General features: G+C 45.3%; 1 protein-coding gene across 1 annotated transcript in view; it reads right to left on the bottom strand.

The window, feature by feature from the left end:
• Positions 1-6,194, bottom strand: part of RNF144B (ring finger protein 144B) — a 135,196-nt gene extending 129,002 nt beyond the window's left edge. Inside the window, exon 1 of the mRNA XM_019543947.1 lies at positions 6,023-6,194. The gene's annotated coding sequence lies outside the window, so the exon portion shown is untranslated. The remainder of the gene's footprint in view (positions 1-6,022) is intronic.
• Between the last annotated feature and the right edge of the window lie 8,387 nt (positions 6,195-14,581).

Genomic DNA, 14,581 nt, shown 5'->3' with positions numbered 1-14,581 from the left:
TACTCTTTCCTGCCATGGCAGGGGGTCGGACTAGATGATCTGCTCAGGTCCCTTCCGACCCTACAAACTATGAAACTATGAAACTATAAGCAATATTTCATTTCCCCATACATACAATATTTTTTAAACTTTTGATATGTTTTGATGTTTTACTGGCAACCAATATCTACCTGTTAAATTTCTATGTATAGTGAAAACCATCCCAAAATACATAACTACATCTATATTTAGAATCTTATCTGGCACAATCACTGTTACGTCTGGGGGCTTCTAAAAATAAATTGACAGAAAACAATAAAAAAAAATGTATTTTATTTTTTTAACTCCTTATTCTGTGACCACAACTTCCCTCCTCCCTCTCCAACTGTCTGCAGAGTCAATATTAGCCCATGGAAGTCCTGAACCACAGATTCAAAAACACTACCTGTGTGGGGATATAGAACAACCTGTGGGGTAGCTAGATGCCAGAAATTTGTGGGTCTTTTTCTATTTAAATTATTCTCTGTTCAAGGACCTCATCACTATATACAAAAACACATTATTAAATGAAGATTCCATCTCATATCTTGATTTGTAAATGTGAGATTTCTGACGGTATTTGTCTTCAGAAAAAGACATATGTGAAAGGCTTTCCCTAGCCATATCAGAGTTTCCACTGAAGAAAAGTAATCAAAACTGAATGTTTATAGCTTTTGGCCACGCAAAACAGTACTGTAGTTTATTGGCCCTATTAAAAATATGTGTTACACATATACTCACAATTCTGTGAGTCCCATTAAAGAGGAAAACCAGTCAATTCATGCATTATCCTATTTACACACAGATCCTGTGTTAAAATAATGCTAGAAGTCTGAATCGAAGCAGCAAAGTCGGAGTAACTCCAAGATGGCAGGCTGACCCCAACTCATGTACTGAAGTCTGGGCACATGCATAAACAGCATGCCCAGGAACTTCCTGGGAGCAATAAACTCCAACACAATAAGATCTGGAGTTTATTGCTACAAATTAATGGCATATGTAGGTGCACCCACTGAGACCAGAATTTGCCTGATTGTCCTTAATTCACTTCACTGAACCTAGATACTACATGGGTGAAACCACTTCATATAAGAAGCAAAACTTAGATACAGTAAAACCTGCATTAACTGGCATTTTAATCAGAATATTAACTGGAATTTCCAATATCATCCAATCCTCACTTTAGCAACAGGAATATTTGCTAAGTCTATGTAGCATGCACATCGAGTATTTTTATTGTTTACATTACTTAATGACGCTGCCGGGAGTCTGTGGGGGAAAGGGCAGGAAGAGGGGAAAGAGATCTGTGCAGGGCAGGGCAGGCTACCACTGCAGGCTGAGGCTGGTATAATTCTCAGATAACCAGAATTTTTAGATAACTGGCACCCCCTTTGCCCCACTCATGCTGGATAACAAAGCTTTTACTGTATCTGAAATCTAGTACAGAGAGGTGAGTTAAGGACACTGCTTTGGCTTTCATGCTGAGTTTTTTGGATTCTGAGCCAGACCATTAATATTATTTTAATATGCCAGTGTGAGAATGTGTGTATTTCCACTGGGAAATTCCATTCATTTACAAAATCAAAAAATTACTCATATAAGAATATATGATATCCTATGTCATTTCTGATGAAACCTGTACATTTTATACTATATACAGATACAGTATGCCTTTAGGCAATCCTCACAACCATTTGTTATTTCTACACTATATGTAGGCATTATTCAAAATGTGGATTCTAAAATACTAAGAGACTAATTCCTGCCACCACCTAGTGTTTCTGTATTTCTCAATGCAAACTGAGACCCCAGTTCTTCAAAGTGAATGGAACTCTTCACAGCAACCAGGCTTTGCTCTATATTAAGCACTTACAAGATTGGGTTCTAATATCACTCATGCAGAAAAAAGGCCAAGAACAGTCATCCACAAACTGCACTGGCCCACAGGTACTATACTGTGCTAAAAATATGCTGTGAGCAATGTCATACTTCGCTCCCCTCCTCCCTTCCTGTGGGTCATGCTTTGCTCAGTTTTAATTTTTTAAGATCCTGAAAGGCTATGAACAACATCACAGGGTCTCACAGGCAGCAAACATGTAAAGACCTCAGTTGGGGACTGCTGGCTTAGAGAAAAGGCAGGCTGTGAATATGCCAGCTCTTCCCAAACTAGGAGTTATAAGCCAAGATGGGGAAGCTGTGCCCAAACTAGGAGTTACAAGTCAAGCTTTATGGAAATTCCACTGCAGAAGCAGAGCTCACAGTCAGAAGCAGGGTCAACAATGAAAAAGTTCAAGGGCTATGGACATATGCACAACACATCAAAATGTGCATTAGTTGTAGTCTTAAATCAAAACTATTTTTAAACAAATACCAGTATAACTTTAGATTTCACGTGTTATTATAAGAATATATAAGAACATAAGAATTGCCATTTACTGGGTCAGACCATGGGTCCATCTTGCCTAGTGTCCTGTGTCATATTGTCCAATGTACTCTGCTTGGTGTCCTCCCCGCTCCCTCTGTACATTCGTTTTGAACCTATGAGCTTCACTCCTGTCCCCATTTTGAGCTGTCCCAAGCAATCAGTGACATGCCCTTAGTGACTCCCATCACCAAGGGGTGATGGGGGGGCTTATAGCTTTACTTGGTGGGCTTTGGCCCAGATTCCAGAATGGTATATCAAAAGGCCAACAGTAGTACATAATGGATAATAAAAGGGAGAGTGAACTGAGTATGACTAGGTTTTTCGTTCTACTACTGTTCCTCTCTCACATGCAGCCTCTAGCACTTAAGGTCTAGGAAATACTGATTCAGAGGCTGTATCTTAGCTCCCATGCTCAATAGCTACTGATGTGCCTTTCCTCCAAGAATTTGTCCAATCTCTTTTTGAATCTAGGTAAACTGGTTAAATTCCCATGGTCCCAATCTGCTTATTGACACCCTCAAAAAACTCTAGTAGGTTGGTGAGGCAAGATCTCCCTTTGACAAAATCATGTGGATTTCTCTGGTTCAGGGTCTGCACCCCTAACTCTCATGCCCATTAGCTATTGATTCTCAGAAGAAAGGGGCATTTGTCCAATCCCTTTTTTTATCTAGTTAAAAACTCTCAGCTTCCACAACATCTGGCAGCAATGAGTCCCATGCTGTATGAAAAAGAACTTCCTTTGGGAATTGGACCTCTTGAGGTCCCTTCCAGCCCTACTTCTCTACGAGCCTCGTTACACCTTATACTGTGAGCCACCCAAATGTTGATTGCTGTTAGTACTAGCTTGGAGTTTGAAGCAGTCACACCATTAGTCTAGAAACTTTCCCTGACTGTCCCCAGCCTGTACAGCTATAACTTGACACTACAGGCCTGGTGAGCAGTGGCAAGACTAGGAGCTATAACTGTGAGATGCCACTAGAGGGCTGGTGCGTTGTATCCATGCTCTGTGGTGCTGGGGTGTGAGAGATCCTAGGATACTGGAGGAGTTCAACTTGGGCAGCATATCTATGAGGAGTGGCCACATCTTAATGGAATAGGAGGTTGGTAGAGATAATCCTGCCCTGGAACAGCATAACTTTGAGTTGTATAACAAGTGCTTAAAATCACTTTAAGGTATTAATGTGTGGATAATCCCCCTGCTCCAGGAGCTGCCCAAAATTACTGTTCAACAAGGCCCAGTGATTCTATGACCCTTTTCTTGGGTTTAAACCTACTAGTAGGGGTGCACTGATAAAGATTTCTTTGACCAATGCCAATGGCCAATTATAAACCAGATTGGCCGATACCAATCTGAAAGCCAATATGCAGCCCAGCAGTGTGGAGAGCAGCATCCAGCCAGTAGGTCTGTGGGAGGCGAAGGGGTGTGTGTGGGGGGAGTACATCAAGGCCCCCCACAGTGAAGAAAGGAGTGGGGATGGAGCAGGCACTGCCCAGCTGGGCTGGGGTGGTGCTGAGCACGGGATGGAGCCATGGGCAGCTCGTCTAGTGGACGCAGAGGGGTGGGTGGCTCCCTGCTGCTGTGTGCACCCCCAAGGGAGGCATGGGAGACATGTGCCCCCCAGATCTGTGCACAGGCCAAGGGCATTCTACCCATTGTGGGCTTGGGTCCAGGGGCTACACCAGCCTGTTCCCAGCAAGGGGGCTAGGCTGGGGCTGTACTCTGGGCAGGCAGGGGCAGGGTGGGTGGTATCTCAGGAAGGGAGGGTATTACAGGGAATTTTGGGATGGCTGTAGCCCACCCCGTAGCCCCGCTTCCCAGTGCCACCACCACCTGCCCCAAGTGCAGCCCCAAGCCAGCCCCCCCAAGAAGAGGCCAGCACAGCTACTAACCCCAAGCCCACAGTGAGCAGCTTGCCCTTGCCCCATGCACAAATCCAGGGGACACATGCCCTCCATTCTTCCCCCAGGGGTGTACGCAGAGACAGGGAGCCACCTCCCTCCCTGCCACCCTGCGCCCCCTGGATGAGCTGCCCATGGCTCCATCCCATACCCCACCCCAGCTGGGCAGCCCCAGCCCCACTCCCTCCCTCACCATGAAGGCCTCATTCTGCCTTCCCCCCCACACACACACTCCTTCCCTCCCACAGACTTACCAGCTGGATGCTGCTCTCCAAGCTGCATTCCTGGCTGCGAGCATGCTGTGGCTACGTGTATGCACATGGCATTTATTGGTAAAGTTATCAGCTACACCGGGCAAAAAAAGCTGGCTGCTGATAATGTCCCTTGGATTTGAATCTGTTGAAGATTTTAGTTTGCATACAATATAGAGTTGACAGCGAGGGAGTCACAAAATCAAATTAGTAGGTACATGTGCACCAATATATTGGTCCATATCAGATTGGCACCAGCAAAAAGAAAATTGACCTTACCAGCAACTGACCTGTTTTGGCCGTTGTAACCAATAATGTCACCGGTAAATGCCGCATGCATGCACGGAGTTGCAGCATGTATGGAGCCAGAAATGCAGCCCAGCAGCTTGGAGATCAATTGATCATCTCCAAGCTGCCGGGCTGCATTCCTGGCTGTGTGTATGCTGTGGCTTCATGCACATGTGACATTTATCAGTGACATTATCAGCTACACTGGCCAAAAAAAGCCAAATGCTGATAATATCTATATCGATATCGATATCGATCTATATCTATATAAAGAAGGATCATGTAGCTTGTGAACCTATGCACATTCATCAGATGAGAGAAAGGGGTGAGAAAAGGTCCAGTAACATTCTGGTGGGGGGCGGGGAAGGAAGTTGCTAAAGCTGTAGCCCAGTAGTCCTCAACCTTTTTTTTTCTCTAGACTCAGTGAACCCTTGTTGGACTCCAAGCAGTGCTGGCTGGACTTGAGGCGCCCTCAGAAAATGGCAGCACTTAGCTTTCACTCTCTTTCTTTTTTGGACTGTGGGAAAATGACTAGAGCCGTGCTTCTGTTGCAAAGAACTCAGGAAGCCAAGGGCAGTGTCCCTATATCAACCACGATGGAAGGTTTTTAAGCCCTAGGTAGACAAAGCCTTGTTGGCTGGGATGATCTAGTTGAGGCTGGCCCTGCTTTGAGCAGGGGGTCGGACTAGATGACCCCCCAAGATCCCTTCCAACCTGAATTGTCTATGATCCTATGAATGTAGCTTGCCAACGGCTACCTCCCAGCGCTGCCCTGGCGTGGCACCCTGACCCCGCCGCACCCTTCGGCGGCTCTCCACGCACCGTGCTTGAGCATCTTTGCCGCAGCCCAGGGCACGTGCTTGCCCAGTGCTTATACAGAGCACCCCAAATCTTTGGAGGGGGAGTGGGGAGAGCATATGCTTTGAATGGAAAAATCAAGGTTTAGTTAGAAACAAAGAGCTGTTGATCCGGGTGGGAGAAAGACCCCCCCCCCCCCGCGCGCCCAGCCAGATGTGGCTGCGGTGTAGCAGCAGCTGCCCGCCCCCACCGCAGGCACGCATGCAATGTGCTCCGAGCGGGACCGCGCTGGGGGCTCCGCACGGGCCACTGGCTGCAGGGGGGGACAAGGCCCGGCACTTACCGCCCCTGCTTTGCCCCCGCAGCAGATCCTCGGGCTCCGGGCATGCCAGGGAGGGCGAGTGTCTCCGTCTCCTCCGCCTCCCGGGCAGCCTCCGCCTCCCTCCCCGCGGGAGGATGCGCTGCCGCCTCTCCCGCCGGAGCTGCGAGGCGCTCGGGCGGGTGAGGGGCGCTTTCCCCACGGCCCAAGTCTCCCGCCGCCGCCTACTCCTCTCACGAAGGGCAAATTCACTCGCGCTGGAGGGAGGGATCCCTGTGCGAGGACCCCCTCACCAGGAGAAGCCCTTGCAAGCTGGGGGGGAAATACCAGTTCAAACACATGCCAGAGGCAAGGGTTTCTGAGCGTGATCTGAACCAACTGGGTAGTTGGCATCAAGACAGACAAGCTTTCCAGCCTAAGCTGGCCTTCCTCAGGTCTCTCACCCAAAATGTTCTTCCTCAGTCCTCAGGTGTCTCACATGAGACAACCCTCCTCAGACGAATCCCTCCTCGTGAAGAAGGGGGACTGCGCCTGGAAACTTGCCAAGAACTTTTCCCCCAACTACTCAGTTGGTCTAATACAAACCTACCCAACAAAACCTGGCCTGCCTTCCTCCTCAGAGACCCTCCTGTGATCTCCCAGGTCACACATTCCTCCTCCAAGACCTTCCTCAGGGCTCCCTGTACTTCCTCATTCCTAAAGTGTCCCATATGAGACATGACACCTCAGGGCCAGGCCAGGTTCTTTGGGGGGATGTGATGTCTTTTATTAGACCAACTGAGTAGTTGGAGACTAGTTTTTTTGCAAGCTTTGGGGCGCAATCACCCTTCTTCGGGCCTAGGGAAGGCTGTTCTCTGCTGTTCTGAGGCTGCAAGGAATGAGAGAAGCTAAAAGTAGCTAGATGTCAGTGAGCATGTAAATAGATAGAAATTAGGAAAACAAACGGTAAAGCAGGGAAGGGAGGGGGGAAAAAGCCAAAGGTAGGTAAGGGAGACTCTACAATAGTAGTAATTCAAGGTAGAAAAGAGGTTGTCTGTGAAAAAGGAAATAGCTGGAAATTAGGAAGACAAAGGGCATAAAAAGAGGCGGGGGAGGGGAGGGAAGAAGGGGTGGGAAGAAAAGTGTTGCTCCTCAGAGACTTTCTTCAGGTCTGGAGTGCGAGACATTCTCGCTCAGCTCTCTGAGGAAGAATATCTTATCCAGCAAAAGCTTGTCTAAGTTTATCCCAACTACAGAGTCGGTCCACGAAAAGAGATCACTCTAAGAAATCCTTGCCTCCTGCATAATTTCTGGATAGTGGCAGCTACAATGTCACTCTTACATGCCTAATTAAAGGTGCATACATGGTCACCAAACCGTTTATCACTGCCCCTGCTGGTGGCACTTTCCAGGATTTAAAGCCAACTGGTTTTTAATTTGTGGCAGGTGAACTGTTTCAAACAGGAGGTTTTACCATACCTTCAACTCTCCTATGAAATATGAACTTTCATGTCTACCCAGGAAAACTTTTACAATCTTGTTTCAGACTTTTGCTTTATTTTTTAATTTATTTTTAGAAGTTATGAAAAATATGTCATGCAGCAATCCTCAAACTGAGGATTGTTGTTTTTCCTCAGCCCTGGAACCCCCTCCATCTTGAGGCCCAGCAGAGGCCCAGCCTGGACATCTTTTGGAAGTGCTACAAGACCTGTCTGTTTAAGTAGGCATTTAGCACCAAAAATGAGGCTATGTTGTTAAACGCATCTCTGCTTTATTTTGTTATTCTGTTTTTATATTCTAGTTGCCCTTTCAAGTTGCTCTGTTTTTCTTCCTGTATGCTCCCCTGAGGCTTTGCTGGGAAGGGTAGCATGTAAATTGCATAAGCAAACAAATAAACTCTAGAGAAAAAATAATAAATACCACGTTGTCTCCGAAACATAATTTTAAAATGGTGAACTTATAGAACCATTCTGACACATTCTGACTTAGTGTTCATTTTCAACCTGTGAGGTAGCATAGCTGAGGTAGGGTAATAGAAGAAGGGCGAGTGGAAGAATTACCAAGTTGCACCATTTCACTTCTGAACAGGTGTATCATACAGTCTAGAAGATGGTTCTGGCAGCTGGGCAGATCTGGCCCACCGGCCATAGGTTGCTGACCTCTGTCTGAGAAGGGCAACTCATCAAACCCAGTAAGTGGAACAAGCAAACACAGATAAAGAGTTTAAATGAAGCTGCATTCTACTGTTCCACTAATAGGCAAACTATGTAGTAGAATACCAGAAGAACACATTGGCAGGGTGTTGTTAGGGTTAAACAGAATTTCATTATGAAGCACTTTGCAAATAAATTATTCTTGTCACTCAAAACAAGTTTTAAATTATCTTGTATAAGCATGCAGGGAGCAATTTGTGCTATTAGGCATAATAGTTATTAATTAGGATATAAATTAACTACAGAGTGTTTCACTAATTTTCAGTTTACCACTATATTGCAAGCTATTTGTGTTAATTAGGTCAGCCAATTATCTTCTTCATACTTAGATTTCTCTTTTTGCTAACAATTAGGAGGCATTTAGGTTGAAACTGCTGTAGAAAGCTTCAAATGTTAATAATAATAATGCTTAGCATTTATATTAGGCTTTACATTTCCTCAGCATTTTATAGACATTAACTAATCCCTTTAAATGTTTGTGAGATAAATGAGCAATTATTTATATTTCTTTTTTATAGATGGGGAAGCCAAAGCAGGGAAGTTAAGTGACTCACAAAAGGCACTTGTTTTGGAATCTACATATGTCTTTAAGAGCTTAAAGGAAGCTCTATACCAGTTTACAATATTACCATTTACCTCATATTACAAAGGATTTTCATGATGTTACAGTTCCACTACAGGTATCTGTAGTGTGTTATATACCTCTTACAGTAGAGCAGTCAGTTTTTACATTGTTTTTTGGCATTCAGGTTATCAAAGTCACTTTGAAAATGACACTTAAATAGAATGCTTGGGGCCTTCTACAGTTCATAAAGTTTGTGCATAATTCTAAATTCCTGTTCCCCCTCCACTCCCCACTGCTCCTCTGCATCCTCCCCTCCTCCCATACCCCAACAAAACACTTACTAGACTGAAGCTTTCCAAGAACCATTTTGCCTTCTAGGACCTCATCACGGAAACATGATCAGCTCAATTGAACTAATCCAACATGCCTGAAAAACACTCTTCCTGCTCACTAGAAGATGCAGAATAGTGTCTGGAGATGTATTATCTGGGATGCTGTAGATGAGGAGCCCCACCTGGCCTTCAATATCTTCAAACACCTTTTCACAAGTGTTAAGGAGATTCTCAAACATGTCATGATAATACCACTGAGTTAAAGTGATAAAGAAATTCGGCTTTTGGTCTGTCAAGACACAGCCCAGGATAGCTCCAGGATAACCATAGCTATGTTCCATGAGGATAATGGATCTAGATAGAGCCATGCTTTACCTGTCAGATAAGGAACATGTCATTTGAGATGACAGAACAGTCTGTGTCAAAACAGCTAAGACTAAACCAAGCCTGATGACCTGAACCTTTTTGGATTAGCTTTTCTCCAAAATCAAATTCTTAACTTAGTGACAACTGCTTTATCAGTAGTCCATAAATTTCAGTGGCCCACAGACAACACAAATGAGCAAGTAATGCTCTACAAGCTATATCATACTTTTGCTCTCCCTGTCCACCTTGGAGAAGCATGTGTCCCTGGAAAGCAACATTTCCATTTACTGTGAGCAACAGTGAAGGATATCATAGACAACAGGTGACTTGCAAGCCATGTGCTGGGCTCATTGTGCTATATAAAAACTTTAGGCCTGGTTGGTCAAAATACTCTTCTCCACAGAAGCCAAGATCATAAAAACTGTGTTTGATTCACTGGACCATATCAGAGATGAGTCTGAACAGGAAGCCTGGAACATCCTGGTTTGTGTAGGTTGGGAAGCAAAAGTTGAAATCTGAACCTCAATTTGTATCTAAATCATGATCAATCCCAAAGAGTTACAATATGTACACAGAACACAACTAGATTTCCACCTCTCTCCCCCCACATAGGTAAATATCTGACCAATTAAATGCTTTCTCCTCATACTTGCAGAAAAAATAATTACTAAATTGGTATCATCCTATAACATCTTCTCTAGAGTGACTGACCATAACTCCAGGCCTGACAGTTTCTAATTTTAGTCTCTTTAAGGGCTGCAAAAATAATTAATTCCTCTCCTTTCAAAAGGCCAGAACAGTTCTCTAATACAACACAGGCTGATCTGAAACAGATCCCATTTCTATTCTAAACAAGGCAGGGTTCACTGAGCCAAAAGTTCTAAACACCATTTGTTTTTAAAAACAGTTTTCTCTGAAAAAATGAGTTGGGAACATGGCTGTGCATTTATTAAAATGAAATGAGTTCCTTCACATATTTTTCACCTTTGTGATGTGATACTGTAGTATGCGAATAGTAACTTACAATTTTTAAAAACTCCATAGAGAAAGTGGTTTATTGTTAAAGTTAAATCAAAATAACATAGACTGAGAGGTAAATCATAGCCATGTCTATTGCACAGAACCTATCTGCACAACAGATTCAGTAGCATGACTTTCATATAGGTTGAGCATTCACAGCAGCAGGTGACCTCAGTAGGAGCTGTAGATGCTCAACAACTTTACAAGCAGCAGCATAACTAAGATGGGTGACTGGGACCTCAGTACACGGGAGTGCCAGAATGGAGTCAGGAAGGCTCAAGGCTCCAGCCCCGTAGAGTAAAAGAAGAACATAAGCCCCCTGCTCAGCCTCTCAGACCCTGCAGCCACTGCCAAATTAAGATTTGTGTATGCTTAATCACCGTATAAAACTAAGCAGTTGCAGCACCAGAGGAGGTGGCAATATGGCTGCTAGCAATGACACCTCTCCTCAAGATCAGTATCCTGCACCCTTCTTTGCTCCATGTAGTCGGAGCCACAAGCCCCGCCCCCCCCAGCCTCCATTCTGGTGCCCCAGAGTACATGAGTGCCACGTACCCCTGGAGGCTGGCAGGGCATGGCGAGCTCCCACGGGCAGCAGCGGCACTGTCGGTGGTGGGAGTGTGGCAGCAGTGAACGGTGAGCTTCTACAGGTAGCTGCAGCACTGTTAGCAGCTGGGGGGTGGCAAGCACCGACCAGCGGTCAGCAGCCACCTGCACATTCTGCCAGCAATGTCAGCGGTGGCCAGGAACAATTGGTGACCACCTGCAGACTATGCCAGCAATGTCGGCGGTGGCCAGGAACAATTGGTGACCACCTGCAGACACCATCAGCGGCAAGGTGGTGGGGGGTGGTGAGCAGCGACTGCCCACAGGTGCCGCCAGCAGTGTCGGCAGCACCTTTTTGCAGGGGATGCACATGCACCTGTGTGCATCCCCTATGCATTGCCAGCATGCAAAGCTGCATCTTTTCTGCCCAGAATGGAAACTCTACCTGGTATGCCTCTGTTTAAATGCATATTACTTTTCGGCCAACAGGAATCCATTCAGGGATGGATCCAGAGGGGGTGCAGAGACACAGTAGCAGCCACCTTTCTGACCATGCTGCAGGAGAAGCAGCTGAGGACATAAATCCCAAAAAGGGTAAAAATCCTGTCCCCCAATCACTTCCCCTCTGTGCTCAATGGCATGTCTCCTCCCATCCATTCCTCCTTCTCCAGCCTGCTGCTGTCACTGTCCCCACTGTCCCGGAGATGAGAGTAGCTCAGTTCCTCCAGCTGGACCGTGCAGGGGCTGGACTCAGCTTGGGACTATGACAGTAGGAGCAGGTGGGCATATTCCACCTCCCTGCCTACTCCCACTAGCCTGCAAGCAGGCTTTTTGTGCAGGAATGCACCCACCCACTGCTGTGGTCCTGGGTGAGTGCAGTTCCCCATACATGCCCAATTGGAGTGGGACAGGAGTTCCCCTTGCCCCAGAACAGCACAGGCACCAGTAGTGGAAGGCAGGAAATGGGAGGCAAAGGAGAGGGCAGGGATTGCATAAGTCCCCAACTGCCGCTCCTGAAACATGGTCTGTCAGCCCCAGTAGGTGGGGTAAGGAGAGGAGGGCTGGGAGTAGGGGTTGCAGCCAGTTCTGCAGCACTAGTCACTGCAACACATCTCCATTTGTAAAATCCTGGATCACAGATTCTGAGCCCATGGTATAACTTCGCCCTGATTCTGCAAAGCATTCCAGATTGCAAACATAAGGATTTGCCATGGAACTACACTGAAGTCAAAGTTAGAGTGGTTCCACCTGTATAGATACATTTGCAAGATTATATCTGTACAGAAAGATATTTTCACTCACTGAAATGCTGACTGCTCTGGGGTGGAATGCAGCAGCTGTTCAACAGTATCACAAAGCTTTTCTGTATTTTTCATCATGGTTAAAAAAAAAAACAAGTTCCCTTTTGCTAAATAAAGGCTAACTGGAAAAAAAAAAATCTTTGCCTGTAATCCTTTTGACCACACTAGTTATTCATTGTATTACTGCACCTAGATAATTGAATAATTCTGAGAACATCTGGGTTCTGTAGCAGGCTTATGGTCACACAGATAACCATATGCTCCCTGGTGGCCACATGGGTCCTGCTCAGTTCTCACTCTAGTATTGCCCTCCCTACATTACTCACCCACCACACCTTGTTCTTATTGAAAGTTGTTTGGGGGAGGCTGCCCACAGGCCTTAGAGTGAGCCTCAATCTTGACAAATCCCACACTGGGTCTCTCCTGGATGCTACTGGTCTTAATCCAGCCCTCAAGTCTAATAGGCCCTTCTTAGCCTGCCTACACCTCTGCAGAGCACTTGTAGCTTTAAGGGCAAATTGTGTGTGTCCATTCCTCCCCTACACCATGCCCCAAGCCTTGCAGGTGTTCTTTCTCTCCCATGTCCCCTGATCTCAATACTCAGCCTCTGACCTCCTGGCCACACACTCTGCTCCTCTCTAGGCCTGGACCCTCTGGTCCCCCTATCTGCCTTTCTCTAGGCTCCTCAACTCTCTGGTTGTACCAACAGCCCCTGCCTGGGCTCATGGGTTTTCTGAGCTACAACTCAATGGAGTAGGCCTTGAGCCTCCTTAAATGAGAGTCTGAAACTTTCTACTCCTTTAAAATGAAAGCTGAGATTCTCATTAAATGGCACAACTGGGAGCTGGGGCATTCTTTTGCAAGTCTTAACAGTAAAATCACAAAAATTGTCAGTGCTGCTGAACCAATGCATGATCTTGCAGTGGTTCTCTTACCTGGTATCTTTGCATGACTAAAAATTGATTCAAACTTGGAGGATCTGACCTAGTCACACTATTTTGTTACCTTAGGGATAGACTTCTAAAAAACTCAAGCTTCCCATTTCTTTGAATACCTGTGTTAGTAAACTCTCATTATAAATGTTGTCAGTCTCTGCTTTTTCTTCCCTTTTGCTGTAGACCATTGATAGTGCACACTTCATCCTTTGCTGATTTTGCTGCTCCCTGAATGCCCAAGTATTCACCCTCTTCAGCTGAACATTAGCCTCTGCTATTCTATGAAGAAGCAGTTAATCATGTGAAGTGATAAGGCCAACACACATAAAGACCAGTTAGTGGAACAGACTTAATTAATGAAAGACTATTAATTGAACCTAACCTTACATATTAAAGAAAGCTCTTACCTGGGTAAGCCAAATTAAAGTTGACTGTTAAAAATGCAAAGATGTTCGCTGCTGAAAGAAATGCCTGGTTCAGAGGAATCATTTGTATTAGGAAAGGTCTGGAAAACAGGATTCAAATAAGAGACATGAAATGTAATGCTTCTGCCAAAGGCATTACTGTTGGAAGTCAAAAAATCCCAATCATATTTCTGTTGAATTAGCTCGCTAATGAGAGCAGTCCTACTAAATAAACAGGGTCTAGCTAGGAGGGTCTATAGATGCAGCAAAACATTTTCTTGCTCATTCTGTGTGTGGCCATCTTTTCTCATGACTCAGTACTAACATTATATATTAATCTGTTTTTTGATGGCATGGAGCTGTTGGAGATGCTATTCTCTGGTTATTAAATTCTAGGACTGCACATGGGCACCACTCCTAGACAGATTATCTTACATATATTTAAGGGTCAATATTTTCAAAACTTACTGGTGATCTTTGGTGCCAGTTTGACACTTTAAAACATCCTGCCCTCCAGACAGTGGTGTTCTATGCTTCCTGAAAACTGGTTTCCATTAAGGAGTCACAAATTAGACACCCCTGTAAGGACAGACTCATAGGTGATCTGATCTATTATTTAGGGTAGGTGTTAGAATCCAAACTACCAAATCCAAATGCAGAATCCAAATCATGGGACGCTTTCTAGAAAAGGTTGGATAAGCATTGGTCAGGGGTTATTTCAGAGTGCTAATGGCTGGAGAGTGCTTTAAGGAGCAAGCACTGGAAATCCAAGAGACCCCCCCCCCACAAATCGTTCATATCCTGAAGAGCTCTGCAGCCCTGATCAGGTAGAAAGTGGAGTGGATCCAGCTTAGCAACAGGAAAATAAAGCAGAGCTCCACAACCAGATTGGCTATAAAAGATTTAAAAGAGCTGCAATAAG

This window comes from Crocodylus porosus, unplaced genomic scaffold (genome assembly GCF_001723895.1).
Source record: "Crocodylus porosus isolate Cpor-Errol unplaced genomic scaffold, CroPor_comp1, whole genome shotgun sequence".
NCBI classification, from domain to species: Eukaryota; Metazoa; Chordata; order Crocodylia; family Crocodylidae; genus Crocodylus; species Crocodylus porosus.
This window is presented reverse-complemented; position numbering and strand designations above follow the sequence as displayed.